Source organism: Macrobrachium rosenbergii, chromosome 20 (genome assembly GCF_040412425.1).
Source record: "Macrobrachium rosenbergii isolate ZJJX-2024 chromosome 20, ASM4041242v1, whole genome shotgun sequence".
In the NCBI taxonomy this organism is placed as follows: Eukaryota; Metazoa; Arthropoda; class Malacostraca; order Decapoda; family Palaemonidae; genus Macrobrachium; species Macrobrachium rosenbergii.
In genome coordinates this window covers 26,140,001-26,157,500 of record NC_089760.1, presented here as the reverse complement: position 1 = coordinate 26,157,500, position 17,500 = coordinate 26,140,001, and the positions used below count along the sequence as shown (strand labels likewise).

The 17,500-nt window shown below is 33.9% G+C and overlaps 1 protein-coding gene across 6 annotated transcripts in view; it reads left to right on the top strand.

The window, feature by feature from the left end:
• The window catches only part of LOC136849162 (uncharacterized), a 744,860-nt gene that overhangs the window by 77,280 nt on the left and 650,080 nt on the right, over nucleotides 1-17,500 (top strand). For all 6 annotated transcript variants that reach the window (XM_067122257.1, XM_067122259.1, XM_067122255.1 and 3 more), the window contains one exon: nucleotides 286-435. The gene's annotated coding sequence lies outside the window, so the exon portion shown is untranslated. The remainder of the gene's footprint in view (nucleotides 1-285; nucleotides 436-17,500) is intronic.

Below are 17,500 nucleotides of genomic sequence, written 5' to 3'. Positions count from 1 at the left end.
AACAATTATTTCTGAATTGCCTTTAAAGTACCTTCTGTTTTTTTCTCATTGATAGTAAATTTAACATTACCTTGAATAAGTATCGGAGCTATCTTATAGTATCTACAAAGAGAGAGATTCCTGTTTATTTGTTTCTAAAAATAAACAGGAAGCTGTCTCTTACCAAGTATTATAAAATCATTTAAAATTCTGTTCGAGGCAATATGAAATGAAAAATTATTCGTGACATAATTTCCGGAAAAACTCATAAGTTGAGACAAAAAATAACCGAGCCCTAATTTGCAGGAAGTTCCCCAGAAAGTGCGGGTTCCATTAAGGCTGGGAGCAGAGCAAATATACTAAAATACTTAGGCACTGACGTTGGTTGGAAACGGGAGATAGGACAGAGAAGTGATGTGCCATCAGCGGATGTTTGCCCTCCTCTCTGGTAAAAAGGTAAGAGCTGAAGACTTCTTTTTTATCTGCAAATGATTTATTTCTTTCGATTACTGTCTGAAGTATAAAGATGCATGTGTGTCAGTAATGGTAGATTTTGCTTGTGTGAATTATTAACACTTCGAATCATAAACACACACACACATATTTATACATACATGCATACATACATACATGGATATATATATATATATATATATATATATATATATATATATATATATATATATATATATATATATACATACATATAAACTGACCAACACCTACATTATTAAGGAAAAATCCATGAATATTATTCGTCTGTACGAGTAGGCTGCTGGTTTTCTGCGTTTTATTAACAACATAACGAGAATAACGAATTAGCAAACAACTAAAGCTTTAAAGTTAAGTAGCGACTCTAAGTCATAAAGGAAAAGATTGCTTAGTCTGGACAAACTCGTATGATGCTAGTGATTCTATATGTGAATATATGTGATTTCTGAATAAGATTGGGGATCTCAAAAATATGACAGGAACTATGACTTTTAAGTATTTCCGCTTCAGATTATAATTCCTGAAGCAAGTATACTGGATTCAATATTTCCTGCAGTAAGTATATTGAGATATTGTTAAGGATCCGAGAACGTAAGAGTTTTTTGTTACTCCATCTTATTATTGACATCATTATAACAAATTTTGAATACTTAATGCATATGTTTCTATGTGCAAATATAGCAGCTGATTCCTGAATATGAATGGATATCTGATAAATATGACACGACTGTGATTCACAAAAGTTCCCAGTTCACATTCAGTACCCATAGTAGTAAACGTACTCGGAATTTTTTAGATAAAAAAGCTAAGACTTTTCTACTACTTCACCGTATTATTTTGATTATTATAAGCTTCAAATGCCCAACGCAAAAGTTTCTGTGTGCAAATATAACAGTCCTGAATAAGAATGGATGTCTGAGAAATATGACGAGATTGCATGTAAATGTTTCCTGTTTGGTTTCAAGTTTCAACACTTCCTGAAGTCCTGAAGTAAGCGTTTCCGGATATTATTAGCAATTTAAGAAGGTATGAAGTTTTTATTTCATCATGTTATTTTACCATTTCACATATTTTAGATATTTAATGTATATGCTCCTACGTGCAAATCTATCGGATTCCTGAATGAGAATAGAGATATAAGAAATATGACACGCCCATGACTTATAAATATTCGACAACAACACCCCAGCGACGGGGCATAACTTGGCGAAACTGTTTCATCAGACCGCCGGAGGCTCCTATTTCTTTCAGCCTTGCTTATTTACTGCGCTTCGATGCGCCAGAATTTCTTTAGAGCTTTTCCTTACGATTTTCGGGAAACATATGTTCTCGCTTAGGGCGAAGCGGGTCAAAAGTGACGACTATTGTATTTCAGGGAAAGGTTCTCACGATATGGATTCGAAAAAGGTTTAGTGTTCAATTTCTCATTTTCGGCAAGGCTAGATATGCTGGTGATGTTGCATGTGGTAAGTAATATTTTTCTTTTATATTTTTAAACTTTTTATGCCTTTAATTTAGGAACAATAAAACAAAATCTCAAGAATTTATATTTTGTTTAATAGATTTTTTGTTATATAATAGCGCTTGCAGTCTGATAAAATTACAAATACGATATGAAAATTGATAGACATTTAGACAGATCGAATGCCGAATTCGGTGGATACTGATTCTTGGGGTAAGAATGTCAACGGAGTGCCAGTAATTTGAATATTTCTGTAAGACCCTGTAGTTGCAAATCATATGCTCAAGTTCTTGAGGTTGTTACATGAATGGAAGTTTAAATTAAATGTCGATTTTCTTGAAAAAATCTGATCTTGTTGGTTGTACCTGACCACTACCATTATACAAGATGGATGTCAGGCCAGGTAATGACTTCTTTTCACTCAAAAACACTTGCTCTAATATATGAACAATAAAATTATGAGAGGTAAATTTGCCACTCAGAAATAAAATTTAGAATATATAATTTGTACAATTCACTATGTCAGTATAGTGCAAAATAATTTTTGTAATATGTTAATATTAAGGCCATAGTAAGAAAATTGTACCTTTATCTAAATAAAATTGTTGCCAAACCACACTTTACAATACTCTTACTAATACTTAGCTTTCTAAACAATTCCCTACCATGGTTAGGTAGCTAACTGCCCTCATTTTTCTTTCACCCATCGTGCCTATCAGCTAAAAAAAAAAAATCCCAGTATCCATTCTCAGTTTTGATTCATGATCAAGTCCATTAGAAGTTGATTCATAGATTTAGGAAGCAGGGGGTGACAAATGACAGTAAAACTGGGGAAGCTTTAAAGGATGGGCTGTAACCATAACAGAAGTGGCATGGCTATTATATGACAAGAAAGATGAACATGCAGTGAACGAGGGTGGCGACCTGCACCACGAACAAATGCCAAGTTTACAAAAGGCATTTCCTCTCACTTATTAAGAATTTGGTGAATGCTGTTGAAGATCTTGAAAACCCTTTCTCAGAGAACGGAGCACTCACTGTTAATATTGGCTGTTGAGGTTATTGCAACAATAAATCACAGAGGATTAAATGCCAAACACAGCACCAAAGATCGCGTGATATTTTTTAATGGCACAATAAAATGAGAAAAAATCTTCATGTTGTATTAAAGATAAATGTCATGAACAAAGCCTGCAGCTTCAGTATCCCGGCTTCAAAGAGAAGTTCACCTCATCTTCAGTGTTACTTTTTATGCAGAGCTAGAGTAGGAGACCTGGATTCATGTCTCTGAACAAGAAAAAATTACATAAAATAATTCAGTACTTCAAACAACTAAATCAAAGTTGGTAGACATATACAGAAGTGAAAATCGTTGATGGAGAAACCCTTGTGCATAGTCTTTAGCTAAATAAGTTAGACTACAATCAAGAGAAATCGGGATTATGCCCAACATATTTTTTTTTTCGGTCTTGTGTCGTATAAACGACATTATATATGGTCTGACCAAATCTAGTTCTGGATATCCGAATGAAAGACAGTTGTAAATAAGCAAAGAAGCAGTGCTGGTAGAGTATACAGTTATAGATTGCTAGCAGTAAGTCCATTCCCGGCGAGTGGGAAAACTTTCCCAGAGTTGATGCAAAAAAAAAAAAAAAAATAGGACTTGTTTTTCCCTCAAGTAGTTGCTCTGTATGAGTTTCAGTTTTCGCATGCACTGTCCGTTTTGCCAGTTGGAAAACTTGTATATCCTCAACTGTGATGACCTCCATTTCTGCCTATGAAAAGTTTAAAAAATAGTCTCTTCTAAGAAACTAAAATCATGAGGAGGCAGACACAAGAGTTTCCTCTCATACTTGACATGCCATCAGGAACAGTCTCTCAGATCTCATGACACGCATAACTGATACTAATATTGTGGTCCTTCCAGTTTCTGTGTGCCATTTTTTGAGACATCAAAACGAAGGCGGCACTTTGTTATGAGGAAACTTTGCCTTTCATACAGTATATTACCAGCTGAAAACAGCTTACTTGGATACAGAATTTCTATGGGGTCACCTTTACATGCATGTTATGTATGAATGTGAAACAGCCCCAGTTCGTTGAGACATTGGAAAGAGCGGCGAAAGATATATGGTGTATTATACTTCTTATGAGAACTATAAATAGCCAGTAATTCCAAGAATTTCATCATAACTTTTATAAAAGCGCGTTGAATTGCTTATTTGTCACAGTCACTCTACATTCTCTGTAAGAGATAACAATATGATTTACATATGAGTTTTAATCAATATGATAATCACATTAATGCCAGTTTCTCTGCCAATTCCTCGACTACTGTGAGCACTTGTTTAACTTTGTCTTAAATGAAGTGTCCCTCTTGGAGGATTTTTGATATTAAATAAGCTTATGTTGATTATAATTTTGAAATTTATCAGAAAAGAAGGATCCGTCAATGAAGCAAATAAATATGATAAACATGTGTTTAAAAAGATAGTTATTGTCATTTTCATATAATGAGAAAAGAACACTTATATGAGAGAGAGAGAGAGAGAGAGAGAGAGAGAGAGAGAGAGAGAGAGAGAGAGAGAGAGAGAGAGAGAGAGAGAGAGAGAGAGAGAAAATCTCTTTCAATTTCCTCGGGATCTCATGGTTGATGAAACTCCGGGGATATGATTTCAAGTGATTAACTTGGACTTCATGGAGTTTCGTCTTGCTATCGCCACCCTTCCCACCAAGGGTACAGACGATTCCAACCCGACCGTCTCTCACAAAGGAACATCAGGAATAAAAAATAAATAAATAAAAAAATGTATTCAGGAAGTTTATATTTGTCTATTTCTTATCATATTTTATTTCTTACTTTATCTACGTGTATTATTTCTTGAACAACAAACCAGAATCCTTACTTTTTTATCTTTGCTATTTATGATCAGTGTATTACATAATTTATCTACGTGTATTATATCTGGAACAACAAACCAATTTTCTTACTTACATAAATGCATCCTGTTTCACCCTGACGTTAAGCGACGAAACACGTCTCATATTCATCACCTATGTGACTTAAGGATTCATGAATGTCAACAGCAAGGCGTTACCAAGAATCAAGGGAGTAATATATAAGCCTTTATTAAATGCATAACAATATGGTACGCTCAACATTACCCCTAGACAAAGGGGAAGGCTAATAACTGGCACCCCGCTGTCATATTTGCCATTAGTATAACAAGCGATATATATAATTATAAAACTCCGCTGTCCTCTAGTAATTTATTAAAAATTTCCATCCGACCCCCAAAAGGCCATTTGTTTGTGAACCCGCAAAGTTTGCACAACTTAATGTACATATTATTATTATTATTATTATTATTATTATTATTATTATTATTATTATTATTATTATTATTATTATATAGAACTCTCAATGCCGAAAACAGGAGTAACTTTGTATGAGGTCCACAATATTGTAAAGTCTCACATTCTACCATTTATATACCATTGATATATTATTGTGGACCTTATACAAAACTATTATTATTATTATTATTATTATTATTATTATTATTATTATTATTATTATTATTATTATTATTATTCAGAAAATAAACCCCAGTTTTAGGGAACAAATCTACAGAGGCCATTGACTTGAAATTCAAGCTTCCAAAGTTATGATGTTCATTTCAAAGAAGTTACAGGAGATATCAGGAAATTCAGAAAGAAGAGAAATAAAGTACAATGTGAATTGTTGTAGGGAAGTATTGCATTGCATCTTCGCATGAACTTTTGAGGTTCTAACTGCAAAAAAATCCTCTGGGAGACTGTTCCTCAATCCAAGAGTGTAGTGAATAATAGGAAAATTGTATAACTCCAAAGTACAAACGCATAAAGACCTATTATAAATTGAATGATATAACAAAGGTTGATTGCGAATTTACTCTTTGTTTTTTCTATTAAATGGCAGGAGCTTTAGAATGATCTAAAACCAACTCTTGCAACTAAGCTTAGGATACGACGTGAATCCATAAACTCTCATGTAAAATTAATAGATATTTATTTTTTGTCTGCAGGGTATTATATGAGTTTAGGATTAGTTTTTGGAAACCTTTAATCTAGACAAGCTAAAATCCCTGTCCGGATAAATGGCTAGAAAATAGAACAGCCAAAATATGGATTATTCGAGTCACCGACCTATAGGAAGTGATTTGTTTTTGGCGTAATTACCTACCCTTTTGTTTAATGGACACAGCTTTAATTTGGTGAAATCGTTTGAACATGATGAAGTGACATTAGCGGTAACGATCTCCCATTAAGGGCTATTACGTGTAAAGCCAAAGGCAATAAATTTCCTAATTGACCTAATTATAATTTCAAAAAGAAGGTTTACTTAGAAAGAGAGGTCGAGGACGAAAATGCCTAAACATGATCAGATAAAACCATCCGAATCTGATACACGTGCTGCCAATAAACGTTAAATGTAATCCTCTCTCATGAACGGGGTTAGTGATAGACGAATAAATTATTTTTTACATTCTACCTACAAAGATCAATTATTATGATCCGAGATATTAACTTACATGGCCAAAGGCATGAGGTAGCTGCTTCATAAGTGTAATGGGATGCATCGGAATTCTATAATGGCAGTTCATTAGGCATATGGCCAGGCTCTGAAGAGCAGTTATCATATTTATAACAAAGGTATCATAAATCTATGCATGTTATTCGTAAACATCCTGCTTAAGTCCTTTGTACATATACACTACGCTAACGCAGGTGCACACATACACACACGCACACATACACGCACACACACACACACACACACACACATATATATATATATATATATATATATATATATATATATATATATATATATATATATATATATATATATATATATATATATATATATATATATATATATATATATATATATATATATATATATATATATATATATATATATATATATATATATATATATATAATTGATTTATATCCTTCATAGGGATCCGGGTTGTGTCCATATTTAATGAAAATCCTTCTGCACTTGACATCCTCACATCTGCAGCGGCGCATTCTGAATTCATCTGGAAATGTTTGAGGGCACAAAGCGTCGTCATATGAGATCCCTTTATGCATATTCATTTGGTGTTCTTATTTCCTTTCCTCATATTGTTCCCCGTAAAGCATATAATACTGGTGTAAACCAACTCTCTCTCTCTCTCTCTCTCTCTCTCTCTCTCTCTCTCTCTCTCTCTCTCTCTCTCTCTCTCTCTCTCTTCCCAGTTTAATTAGAGTAATATTTAAAGTCTCCTTTACCAGACAAAGGATTCCTATTCTCTTTCCTAAACGCATATCACTCCGAAAGGGTTAACCCAGCATTTTATGAGTATTCCAAGAATACAATTACTCTCCCGTCACAAGTCCTCTTGGCTCTGCATTTGTATATTACTGTACGTACAACAAATATAGATTATGACATTTTAATAATATTAACAGTGTAAAAGAAAGAACTTTTATAAGTTGAAATAGTTCATATAAGTATTATCTAAATTTCTTTATTATTAAGATTTGGGAGTTTGTAAATCATCAGGAAAATCAGTGCCTGGGGAACTTTAGAAAGAGTCATGTAACGAAAGAAGCATTTTGACCTGTGAGTCATGGGTGAAAATTGACAGCAAATATCAGATGTAATTCTTCCTTTTGAATGTTTAGCCTTTGATACACAGCAAACAAAGGCACTGTTTTTCATATACCAAACGCTTTTATATATCCTTTTCTGTTTTTAGTTACCCCTCACTGTTGACATTCAGAAGTCTTTGCGTCATATAGAAAACGGAAATGTGTTATCTCGTTTGTTGTCTGATCGGAACAGGATGTAAGTTCAAGGTTTATTGTACTGTGTTATTGTTCCCATTATGGTTACCTTTTAAATACAATAAAGAGAAAAACACCAAAAAACAAATGGAAATATTAAAAAGGAAATTGTACAGTTGATATTGTCCGAATTTATATACGCTGAATATATTTAAAGTTACATGGCAAACAATTTTTTAGGGCACTCTATTTATTAAGTGTTCCTTTGTGAAGGTGTGTGTGTAATAAAAAAAAGATAAAGGATTAATGTGGTGATTCATGAAAGAAAACAGATAAAAAAGTATGTATATGAATGAAATAATTCTATTTTTGCTGTTTTGTGTACTTGATTTTTCTTTCTTCGTAATAGGTGGCTTTAAACTGTATGTACCTTAAGTCTTAAAAGGATAGTGATGGCCAGACGAAGAAGCTCTATGAAGTGCTAGTTAATCACTTGCAATAATAGCTCTGCAGCTGCGTCAGTCACGAGAGCCAAAGAAAAAGAAAGGGGGCTTTCTATCTCTTTCTCTTTCTCTCTCTCGGTGAAGTAGATAGTACTGCTTTTCTGATAATGAAAAAGTTTTTTACAGCCTTGTCAAAAGTTCTTTTTTGCATATAAAGAAATCTCACTATATTTTGGGGGTCCTTTTCAGGCAGTTATTTGTGTCATTTGTCTTTAGTTACTGATGACAAAAATGTCATCTATGCGAAACATTAAATGTTAACTGTCATCTAAAGGTGAAGTTTCTTATTGATGAAAGCTAGCAGCTATCTCAATATTACTTGCAGCCTCAGGATGGGAAGTTGTAATCTGTATATGTATTGTGCAGTTACAAAGCGCTTTAACTAGTAGATACTTTAGTATTTAAAGATTCATGATCTGTAGTTAATATATAATCGTGATCCATACTCTTAAATAAGCCAGTAAAGCGAGTATGTTAAAATAAAATAAAAAACCTGGAATGGTTAAAATATACTTAGTGATAAGAACCGCAATCAGGTATCAGTAACTAATATAAACTATGATGATATCCCCTGTTTAAATTTATGTTTAATGTTAATCTCCCTAGTCACCCTTCCATAATTAGTATTCATATACGAGTATATATATATATCTCGTTGTGTCTGCCTGTCTGTCTTTCGTCAAGGACGATGAAATTAAAAGTCAAATTAGGGACTGAAACATTGGTCAGCGGGGCACATATCCTTCATTTCAAAAGTTCAAGTTAAAAGCTGGAGAAGTTTTAATGAATTTCGAGCACAGACCATTTTGTGCGTCAACAGTTGTCCCACTTTCTCAAACGTTCTGAACAATTTTGGAAGGAGAAGTACAAAAATGGTAGAGAGGTGGGTTTATATATGTATGTATACATATGTACATATATATATATATATATATATATATATATATATATATATATATATATATATATATATATATATATATATATATATATATATATATATATATATATATATATATATATATACACATAAACGGATGCATGTATGTATGTGTGTGCGTGTATGTTCCAGCATAACTCTGAAACGCACTGACTAATTTCCGCAAAACTTGGTATACATATGACTATCTCGAAAAGAATACTGTGGGGGTAAGACATCTCTAGGACCAAAAGGCACCATAGTAGGGAGGGGAGGGCTTCCCTGAAACGAGACGGGTTCTAACCATGAAACGCGGCTGGTTATTACCGTAGACTTAGTAACTTTACGAATTTATCATACCTATTTTCGGTATACATATGACTTACTATCTGGAAAAGAATACTGTTGGGGTAAGACATCAATGGAACCAAAGGAGGTGGCGGTTGGAAAGGGGATGACAGAGAGAGAGAGAGAGGGTAAGAGGCAGAGGAAGTGAGAGAGAGAGAGAGAGAGTAGAGGGGCTGTTAGGGAGGAGAAAGAGGGAAGGAGACAGGGAGGATCGGAGAGAGAGAGAGAGAGTAGATGGGGTGTTAGGGAGAAGAAAGAGGGGAAAGAGAGGGAGGGTTGGAGAGAGAGAAAGAAAGAGTGAGAGGGAGAGGAAGTGAGAGAATGAGAGGGAGAGGAAGTTAGAGAGTATAGGGGGGTGTTTGTGAGAAGAAAGAAGGAAAGAGACAGGGAGGGTTGGAGTGAATAAGAGAGAGAAAGAAAGAGTGAAAGGGGAAGAGAGAGAGAGAGAGAGGTGGGGGTGTTAGGGGAAAAAAAGAGTGAAAGACAGGGAGGGTTGGGGAGAGAAAAGAGAGAGAGAGAGGGAGAGAGTGAGTGAAAGAAAGATTGAGCGGGAGAGGAAGTGAGAGAGAGTGAGAGGGAGAGGAGGTGAGAGAATAAGAGGGAGAGGAAGTGAGGGAAAGAGTATAGGGGCGGCTGTTTGGGAGGAGAAAGAGGGAAAGAAACAGGGAGGGTGAGAGAGAAATAGAGAGAGAGTGAGAGAAAGAAAGAATGAAAGGGAGAGAGAGAGAGAGAGAGTAGGGGGGTGTTAGGGAGAAGAAAGAGGGAAAGAGACAGGGAGGGCTGGAGAGAGAGAGAGGGCGAGCGTGAGAGAAAAAAAGAGTGAGAGGGAGAGGATGTGAGAGAGAGTAGAGGGGGTGTTTGTGAGAGAAAGAGGGAAAGAAACAGGGAGGGTTGGAGAAAGAGAGAGGGAAAGAGTGAGAGAAAGAAAGAGTGAGATGGAGAGGAAGTGAGAGAGAGCGAGAGGGAGAGGAAGTGAAAAATTTTGGGCGAAGAAAGAGGGAAAGAGACGGGGAGGGTTGGAGAGAGAGAGAGAGAGTGAAAAGGAAAGAGAGAGAGAGAGAGAGAGTAGAGGGGGTGTTAGGGAGAAGAAAGAGGGAAAGAGAGAAGGATGGTTCGAGAGAGAGAGAGAGAGAGAGGGGGGGAGGGAGAGAGTGAGAGGGAGAGTAGGTGAGAGAGTGAAAGGTAGAGAAAGTGAGAGAGAGAGAGAAAGGTAGAGGGTGTTTGGGAGAAGAAAGAGAGAGAGAGAGAGAGTAGAGGGGTGCTAGGGAGAAGAAAAAGGGAAAGACAGAGAGAGAGGAGAGTTTATCGGTTATCCTGGGCAGCACCGGGTTGGTCAGGTTGGTATATACAGTGTATATATATATATATATATATATATATATATATATATATATATATATATATATATATATATATATATATATATATATATATATATATATATATATATATATTGTACATATGTATGAGTGTGTGTGTGTATGTGGGGATCACCTGTTTGCTTTGTTACGGAAGAAAACGGCTGTCGTATTTTGTAGATATGCATATAATTAATATTTATCCTAACCTCCCCATTTTCTTCTTTCACCGCTTTTTTCGCAAAATGTCTTCTGGCCCCTGATACTCGAGTAATGAAATAAACATGAGTGAAAATACGATAAAACACTAAACCAAATGTAAATAACAAATTTACATATTTCAAGGAAGACAGTAACAGGATAACCCTAAAACAGACAGTGATTTTTGAAAAGTTGGGGAGATAAACAGTCCATTTCCAGCAAAGTTATTGTCACTTCCCTTAGGTTCTATGACGAATCTAAGTGTTTATTTCAACGCAGCTTTCCAAGTTATACATTTGCACTTAATTACGTTTAGCATGCCTGGGATTTTTTCTGAGTCCACGTGCCCTAATCTGAATTTCCCCTAATTTACATAGTTACATTACTTAGACCAGGTTCCTTGGCTGGTTTGTCTTTAGCCTAGGTAGCCTCCTGCGTGGGGTAATCGACTACAGGAAATTCATACAGCTCATAAATAGCATGTAATACTAGAGGAGAAATAAAAAAAGGCTAAATCATACAAGATCATCATTGCATATTGTGTGACTTAGTATTTTAACTAAAAAACCGGAGGAAAAAAGAGGATATTTTGCTAATGGAAACGATTTACTCCTAAATATTGAAGTGAGAGAATATAGTGCACGCAGTTAACTAGATATTTATCTAAACTGTCAGAGCAATTCCACCACATTAAATTCATGACTCATGACTAAAAGATATTCTTGACAAACAATAAAACCTCTCTCTCTCTCTCTCTCTCTCTCTCTCTCTCTCTCTCTCTCTCTCTCTCTCTCTCTCGTAGGATAATCACACGACCGTATCTCCTTTTGGTAATGTGTTTGGTAAGGAGTGATAACAAAGGAAAGCTTTTTATTTTCGTAAATAATTTTTTCTCTTTGAGTCATACCGTTGCCAACGATATCGTCATTTAATTTTGTCGTGAAAAGATTACTTCTAGGTCCCCACGCAGGATCATTTCTTATTTCTTAAAGAAGGACCATCAAGAAGCGGTGCTATTTCTATCAGACGATCTCCACCATACCCCCTACCCCTCCCTCACTGAGCATTGGCACCAACCCCTCCGCCCGTCCTCTACACCCTCAATTATTCCAGATTTTTCCTAGCGATATGTAATCACTTCCCGTTTTCCCTAAAGGCAGCCTTTTTTATACGCGGTCCCAATTTCCTGTTAGACGTCGAGGAAAGATTTTCATACATAATTCTGAGAAGGTTTTATCTTTAAATATTAAGCATTTTCTTTTTACAGACGGACACCAAGTAATACATTGGAATTCGTAACGTCTCACTCTCGCTTTTCCAGAGAAATAGAAGAGGAAGCATGCGTTCAGCAATTTGATAAATATTCCTCTCCTGTTAATATCTGAGTTTCCATTTTCCAATTCTTTTAAAATCCCAATAGCAATGATTGCGTAAGGGTATCCCCTCATAAAAAATACCGACCAGTGAAAACACAGTAACTCAAAGAATTTTCATTCGGGAATGGAGAGGGTTTTCACATGCCAAACTTCAGCAGGTTAATTTCAAATTGATAATACCCGATTTTTTTTTTCTTATGTCAAGAGAGAATTTTTCTCATCTTTACAAGTTCCCCTTTGAACATCCTCAGTATTATGATTAGGTTGTTTGAGAGAGTAATTTCAATAATTTTTTCTCTGAAATATAGAAACATCTATACCGTTAATGCATCCATTTCAGGTTAAAAAAACCCGCTGAAGTAGAAGATCTAAAGATGTAAAAAAATTATAATAATGATAAAAACAACAGAGGAAAATTTCAGAAAGGCGGAACTGAATATTTCACCCAATGATCACTCAGATCATATTTTGACTAGTTTGTATATCATACCTCTGAACAGTCCTTCTGTTTTCAACATACCAAAACGACTAATATGAATTAATTTCCTTCTTTCAGTAAAACAAATCACAGATCATCACTCTACAGGCAACTCAGTGTTCAGCTGAGATTTTGACTTTCCTGTTGATATGCTAAGTTACAAAGAGAAAGGAGTATGGAATAGCATCAGCCTTAACGATTCAGATAAGCTTTAAACAAGGGAGCAAATTCGTTGTTTATCTGTTGTCTTTATAGCTTTCTAGTTTATGGAAGTGAAGAGCATGGAAAACAAATTGAAGTGAACTCTATACGCATTTAACATTTGATTTCGACAAAGACAATTCTGGTTTAGAGAGAGGAGGGTAAATTTGTATAGTTTTTTGTTATCGTGATATGCTTTTTATACAGTGATATATATATATATATATATATATATACACACTATATATATATATATATATATATATATATATATATATATATATATATATTATGTAATATATAATATATATACATATATATATATTATATATATATATATATATATATATATATATATATATATATATATATATATATATATATATATATATATATATATATATATATATATATATATATATATATATATATATATATATATATATATATATATATATATATATAAATACATATATAGATATATGTTACATTATATATATATATATATATATATATATATATATATATATATATATATATATATATATATATATGTATGGACATATACATGTTTATTTTGGAAAAAGCCGTGGTCACGAAACAACACGTCATTAGGAATATCCGCGTGAAGCAATGGCAAATGGTAAATAATAAGTAAACCAGTGTTCATGAGATAAAATAAATGTCGCAAAGATACAGTTGAGAGAAAGCAAAGGCTCAAGCAATATATGAGCAAAGGCAAAGAAAATTGGTATATCTCTGTCACGTAGGTTGCTTTCCACTATTTATCCACCAGACCCGAAAAATATTTCCTACCGTTGCCAATTGTAAAAGCCTCCATCGAAAACAGATCTATCTTTAGGTGGTCTCGGTATAATGCTGTATGAGCCGCGGCCCATGAAACTCTCAGGTGGCCGTGGTGGCCTGTGTTGTTGCGTTGCCATTAGCACGATTTGGTTACCTTTAACCATAAATAAAATAAAAACTACTGAGGCTAGAGGGCTGCAATTTGGTATGTTTGATGATTGGAGGGTGGATGATCTACATACCAATTTGCAGCCCTCTAACCTCTGTAGTTTTTAAGACCTGAGGGCGGACAGAAAAAAGTGCGGACGGACATACAAAGCCGGCAAATAGTTTTCTTTTCAGAAAACTAAAACCTGAATAAATATAACAATCTTAGTAAACAGGAAACCAAAGACAAAACCCTTTAATGGAGAATGAACAACCATTGCGTAAAGCTTCATCTAATTGGAGTCAATCAAGCAAATTCATCATGAAGAGGGACCACCTGACGAAATTAATATGAATCTTTGAGCTCAGGAGATTAGAAAATTGCATTAAATTTTATTGGATAACAGACTTCCATTGTGTATTTATTGAAGCCAATTCAATTAAAGGATTATTCCCAGACATCAGTTTCTCTCTCATCTGAAAAGTGACACTTTATTCTTCTTTTTGTCATGAACACGGAATTTAGTTTATTGGAATCAAAATTTCCTTTGAAGTAAATAAATAACTACCAGTATTAGATAATCAGTGGTTTTATGGTTAATACCAATCATAACGGTTATTGTAAATATGATGTTAAAACTACAAAATACAAAATAGGTCGAATTCTTTTGCCATTTGTCATGAAGTTTTTTCAACAATGGATAAAAGAATTACTTTCATAATATTAGATTAAGTAGTATGTGAGGCAATCTTTAAAAAAAAAAGTTAGATCTTTTTCTAGTTCCTAAGTTTCATGAAATTTACACAAGAGCCGATACCCAGTTTCAGTTTCCAAATCTTCATTGAATAAAAATTGTTTTTATATATTTTCAAAAAAATATTGAAACTTTTTGAGATACTGAGTCTGTAGCTCTATATTTACGCCAAGTCAAGCATCAAAGTCTGATTTTCGAGGCAGCGAAAGATATACCTCACTTTTTCAACTTTTTTTTTTTAGGAATATAAAATCTGTGTCTTTCAGTGATTTACTCAAAACAACAGTTTAGAAAAAAGCTTCCTTATTATAAATTTGAACTCATCATTGAAACATTTCAGTGTATGAGTGTCTAAAATGCTACAAAAACTTACTAGTTTCTCTCCCGTATTTTCGTTTCTTATCAGAAGTCTCCGCAATGTTCGTAAGTTTTGCATTGCAAATTAATCCTCAGCGAATATTGGCTTTCCCTCCTATCTCTAGCAGCTGAGAAAGTGTGCGCAATTGAAGGGGAAGATAAGAGGGATGTCAGTTCGGAAGGATATCTGGTGATAAGAAAAAAAAAAAAAGTTTTCGAACTTCACTTTCACCGAAGCTTTCGACCCTTACAATGGCCTATTCGCGCTTTCACATCGCCCTTCGATAATGTTCTTTCAGGTCGTCTAAATCCAGTCGGGATGATCACCTATGTTCTGCTGATGTAGACTACCCAGGGGCCTATATTTCCATCATGTTCTCGTTGTACACACTTGTCTTGTTTGCTCTATCGAAGCTCCGTTACCACCCATGTTATTATGTCTTACTGTATAAGTGGTGAATGTTTACGAAGTGCAGCCTTCATGTGGAAGTGGTCGCTGACCTCTTCATTTTCTTCTCAATCTCACATCACGGCCATTTTGCCATCAAACCCACTGCTTTCTTCTAACCCTTTCTCACAAAAGGATAAAAAAACAATATCACCAAAATGAATAAAGTTTCTGAGTTACTTCCTCGACGGCATGGCTTAAATGAAGGAAAATATTTTCCCTTGATTGCTACTGTGCTTAGGCTCTTCACGCAAGGAAGAGGATAATGAGGAGGCAGGGCTCATTTTATGAACGCCTCCTGGGGACTTGGGAGATAAAGACTATTATGTATTCATGGGTGCCTTGCCGGATTCGAGGATAGGGATGAGCTGAATTATCAGTGCATCTTGAGAGAGAGAGAGAGAGAGAGAGATCTTAATGATTCTTCATTAGTCAGTTGTTAATATTTACGGTGTTTTTTGAAAAGTAAAATTAATTCTGGAAATTTCTGAAACGGATTTTATAATCTTCTGTTAAGAACAAGCTGCTGATGATTCGATGCATTACTTTGCCAAGATTTACCATTTATATTGTAACGACAGAGTTGTAATCCAGTGTTACTGCGACATGTTTGCATCTTATACATATGGTCCTTTCTGCTATCTTGATAATTTGCACACACAAATTATTATATATATAAACACACACACTATATATATATATATATATATATATATATATATATATATATATATATATATATATATATATATATATATATATTATTTTTTTTTTTTTTTTTTTATTGTACATATAGATTTGTATGCATAAAATAAAAACTCAACTCTCAAAAAAGATATATGTGAATTGGTGATAAAACCATCGACATATTCAATCTATTTTCCGTATTCTTCTATTGTCATCAAACTCTCACAGCTTGCTAGCTTGTTTTTCATCTGCCAGAGTGAATTACCGAAAAATTGTTTCTGATGAAAAAACAACAAAAGTATGCCGAAGAATCTAGGCATGGTTTTTGACAACGAGGTCCCCCAATTTTTTTTTTCCAGAAGAAGATTTTACATTAGCTTCATTTGAAAATAAACAAATATTTCTGCAATACATGCACACACACAAACACAAACACACACACACATATATATATATATATATATATATATATATATATATATATATATATATATATATATATATATATATATATATATAGAAATATATTTATATTAATTATATATATATACATACATACAGAAAACATTTATATTAATTAAAGCCGGCTACCAGGCAAAAAAAATATATGTTATAAATTAAGGTAAATATATCAAAACATCCATTCATGAGAAATTATATGATTTGTTTTCTTATCAATTCCTGTAGTTAATTTACTCATTATCCCACTCCCCTCAGTTATTTTGTGGTTAATGTCATCACTTTTCCATTCTTCCCCCCGCAGTTGAAGCTTAAGAAATGAATTAAGATAGACGTGTGAGATATTTCTTGATCAAACGTTGGCTTAGACTTTTGGTTATTTTACAAAGGAGATAATTGTAAAAGGTAGCATAGATGCTTTTGATTATTTGCACTCTTTTTCTATGTATATATATATATATATATATATATATATATATATATATATATATATATATATATATATATATATATATATATATATATATATATATATATTATATTATATATGTAAACATACAGTATGTAAACATACACTATGTGTGTAAGTGCATGTGCAATATTGAATGACTCCTTTATTAATATTTCACGATTTTCATAATCCCGACGGAAAGTCTTCTTTACAAATGTCACGTTTGCGAGATAATAAAAATCTAAAAGCCAA